We start from the raw sequence: 21,703 nt of genomic DNA, 5'->3' as shown, positions 1-21,703 counted from the left end.
GGTCTGCAGCGTGAGAGCACTAAAAGTCTTCAGCAGGTTCAAAATGCTGCAGCTAGAGTTTTAACACGTACAAGAAAATTTGATCATATTACACCAATCTTAGCCTCACTGCACTGGCTCCCAATTCATATAAGATCAGACTGCTGCTGATGACAAAACTGTAAATGGCCTTGACCCATCATGTCATATCTCACTGTAACATATATTCCAACTCGTGCATCACACTCTCAAAGTTCAGGGCTCCTGATGTTCCCAGGGTTAAGAAGTCAGCTGGCTGCAGGGCTTTTCTTTTTTCCCCTTCCTCTGGAATAACCTCCCAGCTGACATCAGACAGTCTGGCTCTATTGACGCCTTTAAATCTAAACTCTAAACTTACTTCTTTGACTTAACCTTTAATTAGTCCTTGACTTGGATTGCTAGCTTCTTCAGTGGGTCTCAGTCTCAATGAGTAACCTATAGTATTAGAATTGACATCATGTCCTGCCAACGAGAAACAATCTGTTTATTCTGATTAACATCACATTTCTATAACTTTTCCCCACAAGCTGCAAGCTGTGTCGCTCTCTCGCTCTCTATAGCTTCCTCCTCCTCCTCCTCCTCTCATTCCTCCTTCTCCTCCTTTCTCCTCCTCCTCCTCATCTTTCACATTTTTCTCCTCTTCCTCCTCATCCTTTCTCCATCTCCTCCTCTTTCTCATCCTTCTCCTCTTCCTCCTCCTCCTCCTCCTCCTCCTCCTCTTTCTCCTCCTCCTCCTCTCTTTTCATTCAGGCTCCCTTCTGATGGACCACGGGCCCCTGGGACCATCTACCTCTCCTGGCTCCTGCTGCCTCATATATTGATGGATCTGGATCGTCACACCCTGTGCTCTGCTGGATCATTGCTCTCCTCTGTTTCACTATCTCCTTATATCTGTATTTCTGTAAAATGTGATGCCTCTTCACTCTGATATTCTCTGTTTTACTGCTAATTATCTTGTGTGACCTGCCCTCTTCCAGGCTCTTCCTGAGGTTTCTTCCATCTTCTTTTTTTCCCTGTTAAAAGGGTTTTTTTTTCTCAATATGGCAAGTTTTTCCTCACTTGAATCGAGGGTCTAAGGACAGAGGATGTCGTTCACTGTACAGATTGTAAAGCCCATTGAAGCAATGTGATTGTGATTTTGGGCTATATAAACAAATTTGATTTGATTTTGATTTGAATAAGTTGTTTCCTATTAAACCATTTAGACCAAAAGCTTGCTACCATTTGCTAATTAGCACAAAACACAAAGTACAGTTAGGCCTGATAGTAATGTCTTTAGAGTAGGTATTTGGTCATAAAACAAAGCGTTGGACAATCCATCCAATAGTTGTTCAGAGATTTCACTCCAAACCATAAATTATATAAATACTAGGGGTGTTCCAACAAGGGTACCTCACGATTCGATTCGATTTCGATTATGGGAGCTTCGATTCGATTATTGGCCACAATTCTTCGATTATTGCAATTTTTAATGCTTTTTTCCATACAAGATTGATTTTGTCTTCATCTGTGGCTATATTTGTAAATAAATAGCCTATCAATTAACTCAGTTCCTCTAAAACTACACTCATAAGGTAAATAACAAGGTTTTTTGAACATTTGACTTGTATTTTTCAAAGACAAAATATTTTATTTAATGACTATGTTAACATTTGCACTTTGACCTACTTAACTTTGACCAGGGAAAGCTCCACTTGCAGGAGAGCCCCCTCTATTGGCGGAAAACACTGAAAACAGTCAAGCCCTGGATTTAATGAGGCGTAAACATGTGACGTGACGTGGCGTGAAGCACGAAGTTGGGCAGTGATCAGTGACAACAAAGTTGTCTTCAAAATAAGAGCTTTACATTGCACCCCATTGGATTTTAGAACTGGGTTCTTAGCGGGGGGCTTTTAATTTGAAAGTAGCGACCGTTCGTAGCTTGCCGCTACACAACAGCTGACAGTCAGCAGCTACTAGCTGTTTGGTTGTGTCCGCTAGTTGTCAGCTACAGAGACCGAGGAGACGGTAGCATCTCCCGGATCTCAGCGGCTTTCCAGTTGCTCATCTTGACATCCGCGGATGAAGTGATGAACTGACTGCTGTGATCAGCTGTTTCCTGGTTTTAAAACTCCCAGCTGCGGGTCGCACAACAGTGCACGTTATCGACATCTCCGCCCATGTCCCGCAATTGCCGGCACAATGACGCCTCGGATTTAGATAGCAATGGAGGCGGCAGTAAGTGTATCCTCAGAAGCGTCAAATTGGCGGACCAAAACAGACCGCCAATTTGCCGCCTTCTGTCTAAATGCGCGGACCAAGCAAGGCATCAACGTTAATTAATCGATGCCGAATCATCACGTGAAGCATCACGATGCATCGCCACATCGATGAATTGCACCCACCTCTAATAAATACCACTAGATGAAAAGTCAGAGAATATCCATAGTTTTTAGACTAAATTCTCTGGGGACCAAATGTCATGACAATTCAGCCCGGATTGTGGTGGACTGGATCCACTGACAGACTAAAGCCCCTGTCACACATGCAATGCTGCCCAGAAATTGTCTGGACATTACCCAGAGGAGCTGTATGTGCGGACGTTTATGTCCGGAACAGTTGGTCTGGACATTATATGGACTTTCTTTTGCCAGTACAAGTCAAGTCAAGTAATTTTATTTGTCCCAGCTTGGGCAATTTGATTGCAGTAGGTGTAAGAAAATTAAAACATAAGGTTTAATACCAGGTGAAGGGATTGTTCATTGTCGGGCAACCCAAAGGTTGTTGTTATTAATGGTTTACAAGTGATCTATAAAGCATTCCCTTATTAGAAAGTGGTACCTTCTTCATTAGTTAATCAGAAACAAGTGTTCAAATGACACTCATCATGAAGGGCACTGACAATGTGAATCCAGGCTGAAGCTACATTTTTATCTTTTGCCGAATTTGTAAATGTATTCAAAATCACAAGATTTTTGGTATCACAAGTGGGTCATACAGCCTGTTTCAAACCAGCATTTGGTGTTTTACACTTTTGCTAACTTTGCACAGAAGTGTAAAACACCAAATGTTGGTTTGTATTTGTGTGATGAAACCAGGGGTGGGTAGAGCTAATTAAATTGATGAAACCTAATCCCTTATCTTGCATCCTTGTAACCTAGGTACAAGGAGCAAATTAGCTCCTAATTGGACAGTAATTATCTAAACACTGAAATTACTAGCAGCTTAATCGATAAAGAAATTTTCAAATTAGTTTCAAAGGAAAGTTGTTAACATGGTTTTGCACTAAAATGTGCAAATGTTATTCTTGGCAAATTGAATAATTGTGATTTACCTCCCACCCAGACTTTCTGAGTTGAGGCATGTATGCTAATTGATTGCCAGTCAATCACAAACCCACTTCCCTGTCATTTAAGCACCAGCTGCCCACATTGTCCATTGATATTAGTATTGTGTTATTCATCACAGACAAATGAAGGTCCATTACAGAACCCTGCATATGCAGTGATCCCCTTTCAGTGGTAGTTTAATGATTGAGATTGCAGATAGTTCATTTATACCCAACCACTTTCCTCTCTCTGAACATCCTGGGAGAATGAGCAGTGGATCCAAAGGTTGCCATGTGCAGAAATTTCATTAGAATTTCATTTAATTTGATGAGATGATAGATCTCTTCTGGGCGACTCATGAGTGTATGTGACCATGAGCAACCCAGCAGTCCCATGACTCCTTTTCACACTATAACAGGAGCCTCTTCCTCTCTGCTGGCGTGAAAATATCACATTACTTTGCATCATTTTCATTTTTGGTTGCAACTGGTGCTCCTATGGAGAGTGACAACCCCTCTGTGGAGAAAAAGAAAATTCCCAAATGAAAGTCTTTCCTGTAGTGCCAGAATGAGGCAAACACTTATTTATCAAAATGTGAAGCACATTCCTGCTCCACATAGGATGAACACTCTTCATCAGTGAACCTTCCCTCAACACTAGTCTTACACCAAAATGTCATCTGAACATTAAATACTGTACATCTCATAATCGATAGACAAATGATATTTGCAAAGCACATTCCGGCCTTTCAAGTCCTTTTTTCTCCACATGGACAAAGTTTGCCCAGTTACTGGAAGAAAGAAGGTTCGGTTTCAGTGTTTCACGTCGCAGTGATTTACATTCTATACAGAGGGCTCAGTATTCATACAGTAAGATGCACCTAACAGGTTCACAACGCATGTACACTGTGCTTTATTGATGACAAAGGCTGCTTTCAGTCATTTAAAGGTTTCCTTTCGAGCATGTAGTAATGTCACAGTAGCAAACATCATGGCTCATTTAAGCAGCAAAACTAAAATCTGTAGTTATAAACAGGACAGTGCAGAGGATACTCTCCATTGAAAACAGCAGTGATGGAGCTAAAGAGTCAAGAGCTCAAAAGCTGTTCCAATGGTTTTGGAGGAGAATGTACTTAGGTAGCATTACAGTGGACCTTTTTGTTCACTTAATGGGCCATCGTGAAGAACAATAACCCATAAAATTACAATTTGCTACCAACAGCCATAGTCCTTAGAACCTTAACTAATGTGCTGTCAGGGGTTAGATTGTCGGAACTAGAAACATAGCTGAGGAGCTACATTATCATTAGTGATGGTTGCGTCCACAAGTATGCAGTTACCTATAGTTCCCTCAAACAATGTAATGAAGACGCGCATCAGAGGGGATTTAGAAGTGGGTATACGCAATGCTGACTGAAAAATGTGTAGTTCTATGCCGTATACCTGCACCACTGGTTAAAGTTCTATCACAAGTTAATCTGGGTGTATCGCACTCTGCCACAGCTAATTAACAGCGATCTCCACACTGCCTTTGAGCTAGGCGGAAACCTATACCTCAGACTGTATGTTTCAGTACAGTACAAAGTACAAACAGTAACTTAAGTTACTGTCTGGTCACACACGGAGCAGGGTTTCTCAGAGACTACCTCCAGAATTTGGGAGTGGAGAGGATGGAATGGCATGCCAGCAGTCCTGACCTCAACCCCATTGAACACTTGTGGGATCAGCTTGGGTGTGCTGTTCATGCCAGAGTGACCAACACAACCACGTTGGTTGACTTGCGTCAAATGCTGGTTAAAGAATGGGATGCCATCCCACAGCAGTGTGTGACCAGTCTGGTGACCAGCATGAGGAGGAGGTGCCAGGCTGTTGTGGCTGTGTATGGTTCTTTCACATGCTGCTGAGGCTCCTGTTTGTTAAATTAATGAATGGTTAAATTGCCAATATGTCTTGTTTCTTCAGACTTCAATCATCCAATCCACCAAACAACACCAAACAAAAGTCAATAGCAGAATAAGCTGTTTGCATATGCTTTTAATTTTTTAATATGCTCTGAGTACAGAATAACAACAGGAGGTTGACGACCTTTCTGTCAAATGTGCTTTATCTCTGTAGGCAACAACAACAGTAGTCTAACTTAGGGACCTGGTGGACATACAAAAAACAAACTGGACCAGTAATTCCACACATTGAATGCAATAAGGCTTTTAATTTTATCAAATGTGTATTTAACTGATGATCAGACTTTAAATCTTGTATAAAGTGAACAATACTGTATGGTCAAATGAGCTTTGGATAATGAAAACCTGAAGTCTTTTATTTGATATAAATATGACTGTAGTTATGTCAACTACAGATGGTCTACCTCGGGGAAAGAAACGAACATACGAACTGTATTCATTTGTGATGAAAAGACAAATCATCATCTCCTGATTAGATGATGAAGATGAAAGATGAAAATGACTCACATCAGATGAGTCATTTAAGCTAATAAGGAGATTGCTGTGATGTTTCATCATTACTTGCCTATTAAATACAGGTGTGTTCACTGGTTCAGTCTGACGTGAAGAGGATCATCTGTGGTTGAAACATATTAGTGATGTCCATGAAATAAATGTTTTTGTGTGTATGTGCAGAATTTGGTCTCTCTTCATCAGGCTAACCCACGACTAGTTAATGCACACCGTTTATAAGCTTTAAGATCTATATTATGGTGAATAGCAGGAATATTATTAGTAGTTAGAACCATGACATACTGTGCAAATATTATTTTACTTGTTAGCACTAATAGACACACTAACTGCTTACTGCTCTGTGCCAACTCAGTGTCAGCACAGTTCTCTGGTGTTCTGACTTAAGACCAGCATTCACAACCGGTGTCCGTTGCACTGTGCGCTGTTAATTCATCTGTAAATAATAGCTGCTATAGCACTGATTGAAAGCCATACATGCTGTAGCTTAGGCCATTATGCTGATTCGAACAGTCATGTGAAAGCATGGCTGTGGTAGCATAATAGAATGGCAGCAGACCCAGGACCAGCTGACCCCCAGTAATGTGCATGAATGCATATGTAGCCTAATGTATCCTAGTGCAACAATTTTTTTTTTTTCCATAAGTAAGAGTAAAGAGTATATATGTTGCATTAAACTGATCAAAAAAACTACTTCAGTGCATATTATGTTAACTTTGGAAAGTTAGTACCCATCTCATACATGTGGAACAACAGACACACAATGTGCAGTCATGCTAGGCTACCTACAAAACAGATAGCTAAGGTTAGCTTCATCACTGGTCGAGGTCCAGTTTGAGGCTGCCTGGCGCCAAAAACAAATGACCGTTATACAGTTTTTCCTAGTGGTTTGGAGTAAACACGATTTGATTATTGCTTAGATACATCACTGGTGTTTTACAAAGACTAACAAACGATAAAGTTTCAGGGAAGCACTTATTGGCTTAATTAATTTCTTACCTGAGAAAATCTTTGTGGTTCAACATCCGGGAACATGAGTACGACCTTCATCACCGCAAATAATGCATGCGGCCTACATATCTATCCGCCAAAGACCTGGAGAAAAACTTAAAATACCTGGCATGTTGGATCGAGCTTAGTATCATATCATAAAAGTTTGAAATCTTGTTCAAAGCAATGTGTACGTACTACAAGTCACTATTGTTTATTGTCAATTGTTTATTATTATTATTATTATTATTATTATTTTACACATTAAATAAATTAAAAAGTGACCGAAATGAATGAATGAAAAAATAATTCAAGACCAGATGATTCAGATTTTATGATCAATATACCTGCCTACAACTGCTGTGTGTGCCAGCATTTGAGTCATGCGTAGACACCTGGCTGGCGTGCATAGAAAATTTGCACGCATAGACACCGCATCAAGTTCAGTCATCTTATTAGAGTCAGTTTGAAGAGACGTAATGTTAAGCTTTGTCACAAAAAAGGACGTATCCCTCTGGTGCCGAAAAGAGAAAGAAGAAAAGGACAGCGGAGGAGAAAAAAGAGCAAGACAAAGGTATGTTTGCATGGTTATTTACAGTATGTTTTGTCAGTATGTTTTGTGCTCACTTGAGGTAGCAGCTCTAGCTATGATAGCGGTTAGTTAGCTACCTGGCTAGTTAACGTCATGACATTATATAAGCGGCTTATATGAGATCATGACGTTAACTAGCCAGCTAGCTTATAATAAGCCATCACGAGAGCTACATCCCCGCCATCAACAATGAAATGTCTCCCATTAAAGCTGGAGTTTGTAGAATATGAAAACACATGAGACTGGGATGGAAACAACTGCGCTCCCCCCTCCCCTCCCTGTTTCGACTCCCGTTCTCGTGGACGCACACAACTGTAGCGCTTGGAATATTCACGTCGGAACCTTTCTGTCATACACTTGCCATGGCCGAATTACAGGTAAGAAAGTACTTTACCTTTCTCTCGTGAACAAAATGAATGTATGAACAAACAAACATTACTTTTGCATTGTTTAGAAGAGCGATAGAGACCAACAACAATTATTTCTTGCTAACGTCTCAGCATGACATAGCCTACATGTCTGGCACTAATACTCTTGTTTCTCTGCATCGGTCTTCCTTTTTTTGGCTTGCTTAGTCATGTACGCTTTTGTTGGTAATGCCGGGATAGCAGCTTAACCTGCCGGGACGTCCGCCATTGCATCTTCACCACCGATGGAAGGTGAACACGCATCGACTTTGGTCAAGCAACCAATAGCAACGCCCAAAACAGCTTGCTCCGTAAAATGAACTGTGATTGGCTGAACACTGCCGTCACGGCACTGATTTTTAAAGCCTGAATACAGAGCCAAGAGGAGACAGAAGTCCAGTGTTCTGTCATAACACTGTGAATTACAATGTGCTGAAAGGTTATTATTGATTTTTGACCAAATGACGCCAGAAATAACTTACACACTCCAGCTTTAATATACATTTATCTAGGTGGATTTAAGATGTCAAGGACATTGGGAGTGTTTAGGATGTTCAATCAAGCATGTACCTATGTGCTAGCTCTAGCTGGGCTTATGTTGTAAACTAAAGTTAGCTGACTGAGGTGGACATTAGCACTAGCTACATGAAAACATAGCTGAAGTAGGCAAATTTACCACATCTCCGACGAGGGATTGTAGTCTGATTTCACACCGGAAAGTGTTGATAGTTAGTTTATTACTGTTTTTATAATGTGACATAGTGGTAAGTCTGAATCAGACTTAAACCGACATCTCATGGATGAAGACTCTGCACGACGTTGTCGTCTACGTGCAGAATCTTCATCCAAGAGATGTCGGTCAAGTTGGAGGAAACACCTGAAGGTAAACTCACTCGGACAGAGTCCAGCTCGCTAGCCAGCAGGCTAAAAGCCCAGGCTCCCAACCCACTGACTAGAGCGACTCTTATGGTGTCGGTAAGTTCGACACGCACAGCTATGGTAGCTGGCATCTGTTAACAGATGCCAGCTACCATAGCTGTGTGTAACTTATAGCAAAGACGGAGCACTACGTGCGCTCTGCTCTAAGATATTTGGTTTAAAGTACAGTTATAATGTAACATGTTAATGAGAGATGGCGTATTGGTCTTTATGAGAAAATACCATGTTGGGTGGGGAGACTCATAATTAGGCTGCAGTAGATCACCATGTTCAGTGTTCACCATACTGCAATTATGCCTCATTTGCCTATAGAATATGAATTATTAGGTGTGGAATTGCTTGCTGATGAGTGTAAGTAATGATGGCAAAATAAACTCATTCTGCTCCATCAACTATGCACTTATGCAATGTTATTTTTCAGGAACACTGTTGAAGTACTTTGGAGTGCAACCAACTCTACCTGCCCCTGATGTTTCATCAAGTGTCAGGGCCTCCACAGCTGATGATACAGCAGGTGAGGTTTTTCTTGATGGCAAATCGTTACGTAGCCTGTTAATATGACATGACACATTTAACATAGCTTCTTATTTTTTTGTTTTATCATTGCAGGTTCATCCATTGCAGAGTTACAGGCACCTGAAAGCGAGGAACAGTTACAAGCACCTGAAAGCGAGGAGCAGTTAACAGCACGTGGAAGTGAGGAGCAGCTACCAGCGCTTACATTTGCTTATACATCGGCTTCAACCTCAGTCGGCGTGACAGGTCAGTTAATCTCACAGTTTCTGTTTTGTTTTGGCTTACTTTACTGTAAAATATCGTTTTACGAGTTATGTTATAATTCTATTTTTTTTTTTATCTGATGTCCCTACAGGTCCTTCTACATCTGCACCCACTGCTATAGATTTCCCATCCACTCCCTCAACAAGCTCCAGCTATCAAGACAGATCAACAGCTCCTCCAATTGACCCAGTTGAATGGTCAGCGGTCCTGTCTGACTCAGAAAGGACTGATCTGGTAAGAAGAGGGCCAGTGCCAATAAGTGACACCTTCACCTTCCCCAAAAATAAAGATGGACGAAGCTTTCACTACCACTATACATACAGACAATTAGTTAATGGGGAAAAAGTCAAGCGACGCTGGCTAGTTTGTTCAAAGAAAAATGATGCGGTTTACTTCTTCTGTTGCTAATTATTCTCGAGAAAGTCCACCCAATCACATTTACGTGATTGGGTAAATGTAGGTGCTTTGCTGAAACAGCATGAGAATAGTCATTGCAATAATATGGTGAAGTGGAAAGACTTTGCCCTCCATCTTTTTTAAGGAGAAGACTATCGATGCAACAGACATGGCCCTTTTGGAGGCAGACAAAAATCGTTGGAGAGATGTTCTCATCTGTTTGATTAGTATCATTCAGTCTTTGGCAGAGAGGAATCTTGCACTCAGGGGGTCTGTCGATACTTTGCATCAGGACAACAATGGGAACTTCCTTAAAGAGGTGGAACTGATGGCAAAATTTGACCCGGTGTTGAAAGACCACATCAGACGAATTGATAGTGGAATGCAGCACAACACATACTTGGGAAAGACTATCCAGAATGAGCTGATAGAGTGTATCAGTGACAAAATAATGGAGGCAATGGTGTCAGAAATCAAGGAGTGCAAATATTATTCAATAATATTAGACTGTACACCTGATGTAAGTCACCTTGAACAGATGTCTGTTGTGGTGCGCATAGTCACTCTGGGAAAAACACCGGAAATAAAAGAGCACTTTTTAGGATTTCTGATAGCTCCTGAATCTACTGGCCTGGGTTTGTCCAATCTAATCCTTAACAGGCTTGAAGAATTGAACATCCCTTTTCAGGACTGTCGGGGGCAGTCCTATGACAATGGGGCTAATATGAAGGGCAAAACAAAACAAAGGTGTGCAGGCTAAAAATCCACAAGCTTTTTATGTGCCTTGCAGTGCTCATACCCTAAATCTGACAGTCTCAGATGCAGCTAAAGCATCAACGGATGCCTCTTGTTTTTTTGGAAACATGGAGAAAGTGTACAATTTGTTCGCTGGGTCCACTCAAAGGTGAGCCATCTTAGGGAAGTATGTTGACCTCACCCTCAAGTCCTGGAGTGAGACGAGCTGGGAAAGCCGCATTAAAGCATTGAAGCTTTGTGCTACCAGGCAGAGAAGGTGAGGGAAGCCCTGCTAGAAGTTAGAAATAATGCGACTGACTCTGTAGTGGTAGTTGAAGCCAACTCCCTTGCTGAAGAAATAGGTTCATTTAGATTTCAGATTTGCTGTGTTGTCTGGTCTGACATCCTGTCTAAAATTAACATCACGAGCAAGCTTCTGCAGTCAACCAACATTCAGCTTGATGTAGCTGTTAACTTTGTCCATAAGAACAAAAGCAAACTCATCAGTTACAGAAAAACAGGCTTCGCTGATGCACAGACATCAGCAAAAGAAATTTGTGAGCAGATGAACACTGAAGCAAAGCTGAAAGAGAAGCGATTGCGTTCTACAAAAAGGCACTTTGCCTATGAGGCTGCAGATGAGCCATGAAGAGGCTAGAAGTGTCCTTTTTTAATGCTGTAGTGGACTGTAGCATTAAGTCTTTGGAGGATATATTTAAGTCTCTAAGTGAGGTTAAAGAAAACATTGGAGTGCTGCTCAATTTTAGGGAGCTAGATCAAGAGGTTCGGAGGGACCAGTTTAAGCTTCTTGGGGGAAAACTCTTGTGAAGGGGAGGCTGATGTTGATGGTAGCGCACTGGCTGTCTTCCTGAACTTCCCCAAACTAGGATGACTGCCCTTGAGCTTCTCACATACCTCTCACAAAATGAGATGTGTGAGCTTTACCCAAATCTTTGGGTAGCTCTGAGGATAGCCTGCACTCTGCCTGTGACAGTTGCCTCAGCAGAGTGGAGCTTTTCCAACCTCAAATTGATTAAAACATACCTGAGATCATCAATGGCCCAGGAAAGACTAAGTGGACTTGCTGTTATTAGTATTAATAACAAAATTGGCCAGGCTATACCCTACAATGATGTCATTAGTGACTTTGCCTCCAGAAAAGCTAGGAAGGAAAGATTTTGAGGACAGTTACACTGTATTGAGACATTTGAGAAAATAACAATAATATTTTCACAGTTTTCAACAAGAATTGTCTTTGTTGAACCCTTGCTGTTATTTTGTTTCGTATTTCTCAGTTTTCAAATCAAATCAAATCAAATCAAATTTTATTTGTATAGCCCAAATTCACAAATCACAGTTTGCCTCAGAGGGCTTTACAATCTGTACAGAGACGACACCCTCTGTCCTTCGACCCTCGATTCGAGTGAGGAAAAACTTGCCCCAAAAAAAAAAAGCCCTTTTAACAGGGAAAAAAAATGCGGAAGAAACCTCAGGGAGAGCCACAGAGGAGGGATCCCTCTCCCAGGACGGACAGACGTGCAATAGATGTCGCATGTACAGAGCAGATCAACGAGATCACAATGTATTCAATTATAAGCGATGGTTGACAGGAGTGAAAGTACATAAAGAGGTATTACAGCAATAATAATGAAATGCACATGGAAATGTGATTACTAGTGATAACAGTAGTAGTGATTAATGGTAGGATGGTATGTAGTAATGCATTACAATAATAGTAGTGGAACGTATGTAACAGAGATGTGACTAATATTAGCGACAGTAGTGGTGGGTGTAGTTTTGTCATTATTTTAACAAATAATTTATTTGATATGTTTTGTGACAGTTTGTTTTTAGTTTTTAGTTTTAGTTTGGTTTCAAAGAGTTAGTAAAAGAGTAAGGGGCAAATCAAATTCTGCTTAGGGCCCCCAAAAGGCTTGGGTTGGCACTGATTAGAATCCCATTAAAGTAGAACTTTTTTTCACGGTGGATGGGTACCTAGTAACAAGAACATGGTTGGTTCACTCAACTCAGTAAAGTAAAATGAACACCAGGGGCAAAAAATAAATAAATAAATAAAATATATATATTAGGGCTGGGACTTTAACGCCTTAATTAAGATTAATTAATTACACAAAAATTAATGCGTTTAAATAATTAACACATTTTAATCACTTATGCACTTATTTTTGCACCGCGGAACGTTTCTCACTGGATGAGTTTCAGGCGTACAGATTATACTGGAGCACAATTATTTAACGAGTTAAAAAGCTGCCGACACTGATCACTGCCCATGAATCTATAAAGTTTTAATGTAGCCTGAACGCAGCTCAAACCGACCCGGTGCCTCAGCACTGCGACCAAGCTTTGATAAACACACCGGATCCGCGCCGGTTTACAGTATCCTCCCGTAGTTTAGCCGGCCGCTACTGGAGCTTAATTTAAAAAAAATAAATAAATTTAAAGCGCTCGTCGCAGTGGAGCTGAGAACAGCAGGGTTTCCTCTGCTGCAGCTGAACAGCTGACATGTGGTCAAGACGTAGGTAGCCTACAGACCTGTCACTGTCTCACGGTGCATAAGACTTCAACCTCAGAGCTCTCTGTCTTCAGACTGTCCTGACCTGTCCCTGAACATCCCACAGGGAAAACATAGAGTTGCCTGTGTTTTATTAATGTTTACATCAGGCTGAGTTCAACAAATCAGTTTATGCTACCGTGATTTAAGTAGTTAAATACAGTAATCATCATAGTGTAGTGGCAGGAAAGACCATTTACCAAATAACTGGTTACTTAAACATTTTTCATTGTGCTGTGCTCTAAAAATAAACTAACAAACTAGTGTAGAGTCCTGTATAAGGAATGTTCAGCTGAAATTTTCCCCTTAAATTTAGGTAATCGTTAATCGATCGATAAGGTCCATCAACTAACGATTAATGAATTAATCGATAATTGCATCCCTAGTCTGTTGGTCTTGGTTAAGTACCACCTTGAAAAAAAAAACAACAATGTTTTGTTGCTTAACCTTATGTATTCAGTCATTATTGAATGGTATACTAAAACCCATATGAAAAAAATTGCTTCTCACTGTTCTCAGGTCAAATATTTATATGCGATTAAAAATGCGATTAATTTCGATTAATTAATTACAAAGCCTCTAATTAAATAGATTTTTTTTTTTAATCGAGTCCTGGCCCTAATATATATATATATATATATATATATATATGTAATATTATATTATATTATTAAACTAATATAAAAGTATGGCTATACTGCAAATTAAAAACCAGAATAAAAAGATCGGTTTCAGAAAGTTATTTGGCTGCTTAGAATTATGAGTAATCCTCATTTCTAAATTCACCTTTTTTAAAGGAATCTGTTACATCTGGCAAAATAATAAATCAATGAAAAAGTTTGCAAGTGTAATACTTTTTTTTTCTCTCAGTTGACAGTTCAGGTCAGTTGACACATGATAGCTCAAAAGTAATTCACATTGATCATGACCAATAAGCTTTGAATGGGGGCTCGAGACACACTTGACTTGAAAGCCTTGACTATCCTGTGTTTGACTTGGATTGAACGTGGTCAAATTTGTCACCATACAGCTGATTTAAATTCTAGTCACACTTTTAAAAAAGTTTTCTGAATTAGCATCTTAAATTAATTTAAGCTTAATGGTTAGCCATATAACAAAACAAAGTTAAGTTTAAGTCCTTTTACGCTACATTAGAGAGACAATTCAGATCGAGTCTCAGCCTGAGAAATTAAGCTGATATTTAGTCTGGTGGTATGGCAATGGATACTTCTGCTTTGCCAGATGGCAGCAGGGTGGACAGACTGTGGCTGGCGTGGCTGTTGTCTTATCCTTTTTTGTTGAAAATGATTATCAAATCAAAGTCATAATGTTCTCACTGGTCATTATTCTATGAAAACAATATTGGTTAGAAATAGATATTAGTTTTCTTTCAGATATTATACTGGATTTGTAGTTGTAGTTGTTCAAAATTGGTGCAAGGTTAAATTATTTATCATTTAAAACACCGGGGTTGCAAAACAAAACCGAAGTTTGAGTCCTTTTGTGCTACGTCATAGGAAAAACAAAACAAAACAAAATAATTTATCTAGTGGAGTGTGGAGGATGAATTGAGATGTCTCATAGTTTGAAGAATGAAGCTGCTCTGTAGTCTGGTGGTACGGCAGTGGATATTTCTGTATCTTTTTCCAGACAGCAGCGGAGTGAATACACTGTGGCTGGGGTGCTAGTTTTAGTATCCTTTGGGCTCTGTGCAGACATCTCACTTCACTAATATCACTGATGCTTTGTAGATGGGTACCAATGATCTGGGCAGTTTAATTACCTGCTACAGAGCCTTCCTGTCCTGGGCCATGCAACAAGTGTGACACTTGTTAGTTTTCCACGAAAACACAGAGTTTTGTTGAGAGCTGCAGGCGCGATGACATTTGACGGAGGCGGCACCTCATAACGCTCTATGCAGGAAACACCCTGTATATAATAGAAAAAGAAAATACTTCAGACTAAATACGTTGTCTAGTTTTTGAATGCAAAAGGTAAAGATTTGTTTTTGCTTGCATGTGCAGAAGTCTGCTATGAAAAACACAATAGAAGCTACATTACATTAAAAGGAGAACCCGGTATTTGATGGCGTGGACTAAATCATGGTTAAATAAATAGATATGAAGTGCTGTGTGCTGGGGTAGGTGGCTAGGTTCAAAAAGTCACTGTCCTTACTGATTTAGGTGTTTTATGGCATCGTGGACAAACAATTTTTCATAAATGTTTGTCTTTGTGCAGATGACTCTGTACCTTTGCCCCCGAGGGCAGCAGCTGAAAGTGGTGGTTTAAGGGATGGCTGCCATCGTCTAAGATTTTGTTTGGAAAGCTTTATCTTGCTTTTGACACTTGGGTGCTGACCATTTTACTCGCAGTCTAGAGTCTTGCGCATGTGTGCAGAAAGAGATGGTCTAATTTAATTTATGCTGCAATCCACCATGTGCATTTTAAGGCTGTCACTTTTCAATCGAAGTTCGAACTTTTGTTCGAAGCTGGTGCAATATTACATTTTGAACTGTAATGATGTGATCAAATTTAAAATTGGAGCGCTGCAGATAACGCTCACCCCACTATCAATTCAGTAATCTGCTTTCCAGAGTCCTAGATTCACTATAGGCAACAATGTTGCCACCTGTTGGTGTGCAGGCATTTTTAAGAGCATGATTTCTATTTTTGTATTCTCAGGACAAGGCTTGGTGAGATTCATTGCAGAGGATCATAACCATTATTGGAATTCTGAAAGATAGTGGGTGACTTTCAATCTGCCGTGTAAACTTGAAGCTTTTCTTAGCTTGCAGAGTCACATCTGTATGTTAATACTGCTTATGTATGAGCTTATTTATTTGTTACTGGAAGGACTTTAGCTCCTATTGTTTTCTTTTAATTTTGACCCTATTTCCATGGCCAAGGAAAGTTCAACCAATATTTATCAGAGGTGGGGGACTCCAGTTGCATGACTTAACTCGAGTTGCAAAAAACACATTGATAAAAGACTTGCTTTGACTTTGACTTGGTATTCATGACTTGAGACTTAACTTCTACTTGAGGCAGATGACTTGACAGGATTGTAAGTTTTTACTAAGCTGAATAGCCTTTTTGCATTTTTCTAGATATTGAGCATGAACAGTTACCGTGAAACATGACTGGGTGACTTTTAGTGCAGTGTGTGCAAACCATGCCTAAAAGACAACTGCAGCAGGACCTAGAAAACTATGCAGGATAGGATCAAGCTTAAAGCATGTTTAAAGGATTCTCTCATAGCTGCACTGATTTTCCCTTGACCGTTTCTGATTCAGACAAAACAGCTTATGTATTGACAGCTTTTCGAGACAGAGCTTCATCATTCTGTTTGCAGTTCCTCACTAGTTCAAAGTCAGTGTAACTCAACCACAGCAGATTGGTCTCTCCCTCTCTCTAATCAACTGTGTGACAAATGAAAAAATCTGTGAGATCAGACAAACAAGATGGTATTTTTCCTTGATGACGATTAAAATGTCATTGTTCTAAATGAATGGATGTATTAGTCTACACAATCCACAGCAGAAAATAGTAATGAGATAGAATACAATGTTTCATTTTTGCGCAATTTGAACAATTGCCTGTACAGTAGGCCACAAAAAATACAAAGTGGGAAACTGTTGCGGGCATAATAATCTGTTTTGCTAGTCACCCTCCACATCTAATATCAGTCATTTCAACTCTCTATTTTAATGTCACTCACTTTCTTCTATGTTGAAAACTGTCAATGGAAGGCCCTAATTAAAGGAAATCACTTGTTTGAATGCTTAGAGATGAAATAGCATGCCAGTATTACGGTGTATGTTATCATATGTCTGTTTTTATGTTATAAGGAAGGACGTTGAAAAGAAAAACATACCTGCAGCTCACCAAGGTAGATAACTAGTGACTGGTGGACACACACTATATTAGTCATATTCCCATTAGAAACAGAAACAGACATTTCTAAAATATCAACTACCGGACATTTACAGTATCTATACCAACTGGTCCCATCATCATGTTTTGTCTGAGAAAACCATCTATTTCATTTTATCAACAAAACTTTTTTGTTAACATTTTTTTGCCCAAACTAAAATAAAAGTATTACTGGTATTTTATTTAATTCTTTTTTGCAACATGTATCTTGCACTCAAGAGTATTGATACGTATTGATATTGATAAGCAGTAGAAAGAGTAGTATTGGTATTAATAACATCCTAACCATCCCTAGTTGTAGAGACTAACAGATGCTGTTTTCTCATGACATGGCTTTCCATTGTGCCCCTTTCTCTCTTGTATAAAGCGCTTCTTTCATGGTGACTTGACTTGCTTGATGTTTAGCAGTAGGCTCGTTCAAGATGAACTAGGCCTGCACAGAATCGATCACTGGCCGCACAATGCATGCTGGTTAGATTTGTGTCTGACTTCATCCCGACTTGCTCTGATGTCGTGCACACGTGGGCAAGGATATCCTCATGATTTCAAGGCACCCGCAGTTTTTAGAGCCAGGCACTGCAGTTGCTCTCCACCGACTGCGAGACCCAGGGCATGATGGGAAATGCCTGGCTGTCGTCAGATCAAAGAGCTCATTGGTTTTGACAACAAACACCATGTTTTGTAGAAAATCCAAATTTTCTGTGTAATTGTAATATTTAACGCTGGATTGTTGGCAGTTAGTCTCATGTTGTGCAATTTAGATTTCATCTGTTAACAAACATCTTGGATTTGAATAGCCTGAGTCTAAACACAGTGACGTGGGACTTGCTTACGATTTGAAGGTTAAGACTTGAAACTTGCATGTGTGACTTACTCCCACCTCTGATATTTGTGATCATGAGCTACTCTCTCCCAAAGCCACAAACCAGAGAAGTAAGACTCACACTTGTACCTCACACCATAGTAGCGTTTCATTTCTAACATTCCCTTAGTCGTTCACAGTGTCATCTATAACATCTTTGTCAATTCATTGTTTTTGGAAAGCTCTGATTATATATATATATATATCTATATATATATATATATATATATATATATATATATATATTATATTATATTATATTATATTATATTATATTATATTATATCCAATTGTTTATTATATTTTGGAATTGGGAGAGTTGATGTTCACTTATATTTTTGAACCATTTTAGACCATAGGAAATACATGTATGAATTCCTAAATTGCTCACAGTTCCCCTTTTGCTGTAATGCACTATGCAAGACATTATACAATGTATAAAACTGATTTTACTTCCGTTTGATGTCAGTTGAAGTAATCTGAATAAGAAAGAAATAAAGACATTCTAACAAAGTATTTTGTTTGAGCTCTTATTGGGTTGATCAGCTTTAGGCCCATTATAATAATTTGGCATGGCTGTTTATTGGTTTATTAATTCTGTCATTTTTAAGGACAACACAATAAAAAAAATGGAATTACTTTGTAAAGTTATCTCATACTTAGACCTTGTGGTTTTTGTACATTCAAAACCCCATACATTGGGAAAAAGCCTGTAAATATATTGGAGAGTTGCTTCTATTTACTGTCAATTAATGTTATATAAAGTAAGAGTTCTGTAAGATATTGTCACATCATCTTATTTTTTCATACAGAATAAAACCAATATTAAACAGTAATTTACTGTAAATGTATTGGATAATCTCACAAAATAAAAGCCTAAAACTGTCAAGATACTATTAATGTACTGGATGTTAATTAATGGAATTTGAATAACATTTGGAGACCCAGTGAGCAAAGAGTGGTCTAGATCACATCTTTTAGACATCATTTATGGATATCCAAGATGTCTAAAAGACGTCCTCTGGGGAGCCAGAATGAACGTTTTTTATACGTCTTTTCTGCACATTGTATCGATGTTTATATATCGTTTATCGACTAATTCTGGATGTCAGTGGACGTCCAGATCATAGCCAGTATGAACGTCTATTCTCAACTAATTCTGGATGTCAGTGGATGTCTAGATTATGGCCTGACTGGACATCTTTTCACAACGTCATTTATCGACTAATTCTGGCTGTCAATGGACGTCCAGATCATGGCCTGGCCATGTCAATAGTCAGGCCATAATCTAGACATCCACTGACATCCAGAATTAGTTGAGAATAGACGTTCATACTGGCTATGATCTGGACGTCCATTGACAGCCAGAATTAGTTGATAAATGACGTTGAGCAAAGACGTCCAGTCAGGCCATAATCTAGACATCCACTGACATCCGGAATTAGTCGACGAACGACATATAAACGTCTATACAACGTCCAGAAAAGATGTATGAAAAACTTTCATTCTGGCTCCCCAGAGGACGTCTTTTAGACGTCTTGGATGTCCTTAAATGATGTCTAAAAGACGTGATCTAGACCACTCTTTGCTCACTGGGGAGTTCTTGTAGATAGGTTGGATAATCCTGTGAATTGACCAGAGAATACTGAACGATCTTTATTTAAATTAGGTCATTTTAAGGTATTTCTGCAATATTTTTTACATTTGTTTAACATGCTAGAGATGTTTTATGAGATTTTTCCTTTATCCCACTGCGCAAAGAGACGTCCAAACGACGTCTTTTCCAAGTCATTTTTGCACGTCTAATTTTGGTCAACTCAAGGTGCAGACTGTTACTCCAGACGACGTCTTTCTTTCAACGTATACTTGACGTCCATTTATGACGTCCACAGTACCGCCGTGCAGGAGCTATTTCTAGTCCAAATATGGTCGTTGTGGACGTCTTTTCTACGTCAAATTATAACTCATATTACTCTTTTTTTTTTTGCTGGTTTAGTTCCTATGCATAACCAAATGACGCTACAGTAAAATTAGCTGGTACAGGAAAACAGGTTCCTACCTTCTGGACACGTTTCTACAGTCACGTTATAATAAATCACAATCAAATCCTGACTGTTTTGTCACCAATTTTTAATTGCAGACGTCAGTTGACAATACAACAGCAGGCAGTATATACAAACGTGTAAAAAAAAAAAAAAAAAAAGGTTAGCTCTGATGTTCATCTTCGCTGTCATGACGCAGAAGTTCATCCATGTCTCTTTGGCCTTTCCGCCATTGTCTCATTTTCATAGCCATCTGTAGACACAGATGCAGTACAAGTCAGTTTAGTCTGACAATTTATTTGACTGGGTGTGTGCAAAGGAGCATGAGGTCACAATCTGTACCTTGTTTAGGTGGCTTCCAAAGGGCAGGACACCTCACTCACTTTCAAAAGAGGACCAAACACCACCTGACAAAAGGATAAGAAAAAAGGATTTAGAAACACATTACTAACGTGGCTGTGTCTGAAGCGCCCCCTCCCCCCGCCTGTATATTGGTCTGTGCTGCTAGCCCCATTAGCTGTCCCGGGTGTTAGCAAGTGCTAATCTCTCTCTCTCTCTATCTCAGCAGCAGCACGTCAAAGAAAAAGAAATAAGCGCTGGAGCCGCGGACCCATAACCGGCTGTCACCGACAAATAAAGCCTCGACCGCTAACAAGAAAGATGGCTGTGTTGTGAGGTAGCTCGATGCCAACTTCGACTAGCATTAGCGGTTAGCATCCGCTGCTAACACCCGGCCGCTCCCCAGCTCAACACAATGGCCCTCCTGCTCGTTAACACTGGAGGCCTGTTGCCGATAACGGTCATGTAATGGGCCACGGCTCCAGCGCTTCACTCCATGTATTTATTTTTCGCCGGTTTCGTTGTACGTTAAACAAAATTGGTCGTGTTCAAAAGCTAACGTTAGCAGATGTAATGCTAATTGTAGCAACAACAGGTTTGAGGCATAAAGCTAAAACGGCAAACGCTATAAATGCATAAATGAACATAAAATTAACTTATGGGTCTATGTGCTGACCGAACTTACCTGCAATTTAGTGGACGACGCTGATTTTCGGGTTGTTGTAGAGGTCGAAGGTGCACAGAGCCGAGCGGCCATTTGCTTTCACCGTAGAGAAACACCTGGGCCAATGGGAGAGGCTCTTATGATGTACGTTGATGACGCAATGCCTCAGCCAATCACAATGGCGTTGACTGTAACATCCCCCCCCCCCCCCTTCCCCAAAGGCTACACCTTTATTGTTGTAATAAACAGAATAACACTATTTTAAAAGAGAAAAACAAAAATGTAAACAAACAAAAATATTACTTTTATTCAAAAATAATGTGTAATCACAAAATATGTCATCATGCCCATACTACTACTACTACTACTACTACTATGATAATAATAATAATAATAATAATAATGTAAATAAATAAATTACATCATGTCAATTACCTGCACCTGTCTTAGACGTCGAAATAAGTGACCTAGCCCGACGTTCAAATGTTCAACTGCATATTGACGTCCAAGTGGGGTCATGATTAGATGTCCAAATAGCAGACCTAGTTTGCACGTCGTGTAGTGGTCCAGAATTGGTCTTGGACCGACGGACGCAATATAGACATGATCTGGACGTCTATCAGACGTCTAATGTTTGGTGGGATTGTACAACAGTT

The 21,703-nt window shown here is 39.7% G+C and overlaps 1 long non-coding RNA gene across 1 annotated transcript; it reads right to left on the bottom strand.

Moving 5' to 3' along the window:
* Positions 1-20,115: 20,115 nt before the first annotated feature.
* On the bottom strand, positions 20,116-21,179 carry LOC311252661. The gene is made up of 3 exons (XR_014621558.1): positions 21,069-21,179; positions 20,387-20,451; positions 20,116-20,297 (listed from the first exon to the last, which is right to left on the bottom strand). It is a non-coding gene; the product is annotated as an uncharacterized lncRNA (long non-coding RNA).
* Positions 21,180-21,703: the final 524 nt, after the last annotated feature.

Source organism: Pagrus pagrus (assembly GCF_965226575.1).
Source record: "Pagrus pagrus genome assembly, chromosome: 23".
Lineage (NCBI taxonomy): Eukaryota > Metazoa > Chordata > Actinopteri > Spariformes > Sparidae > Pagrus > Pagrus pagrus.
Note: the sequence above shows the minus strand (reverse complement) of the source record. Positions and strands in the feature narration are given on the sequence as shown.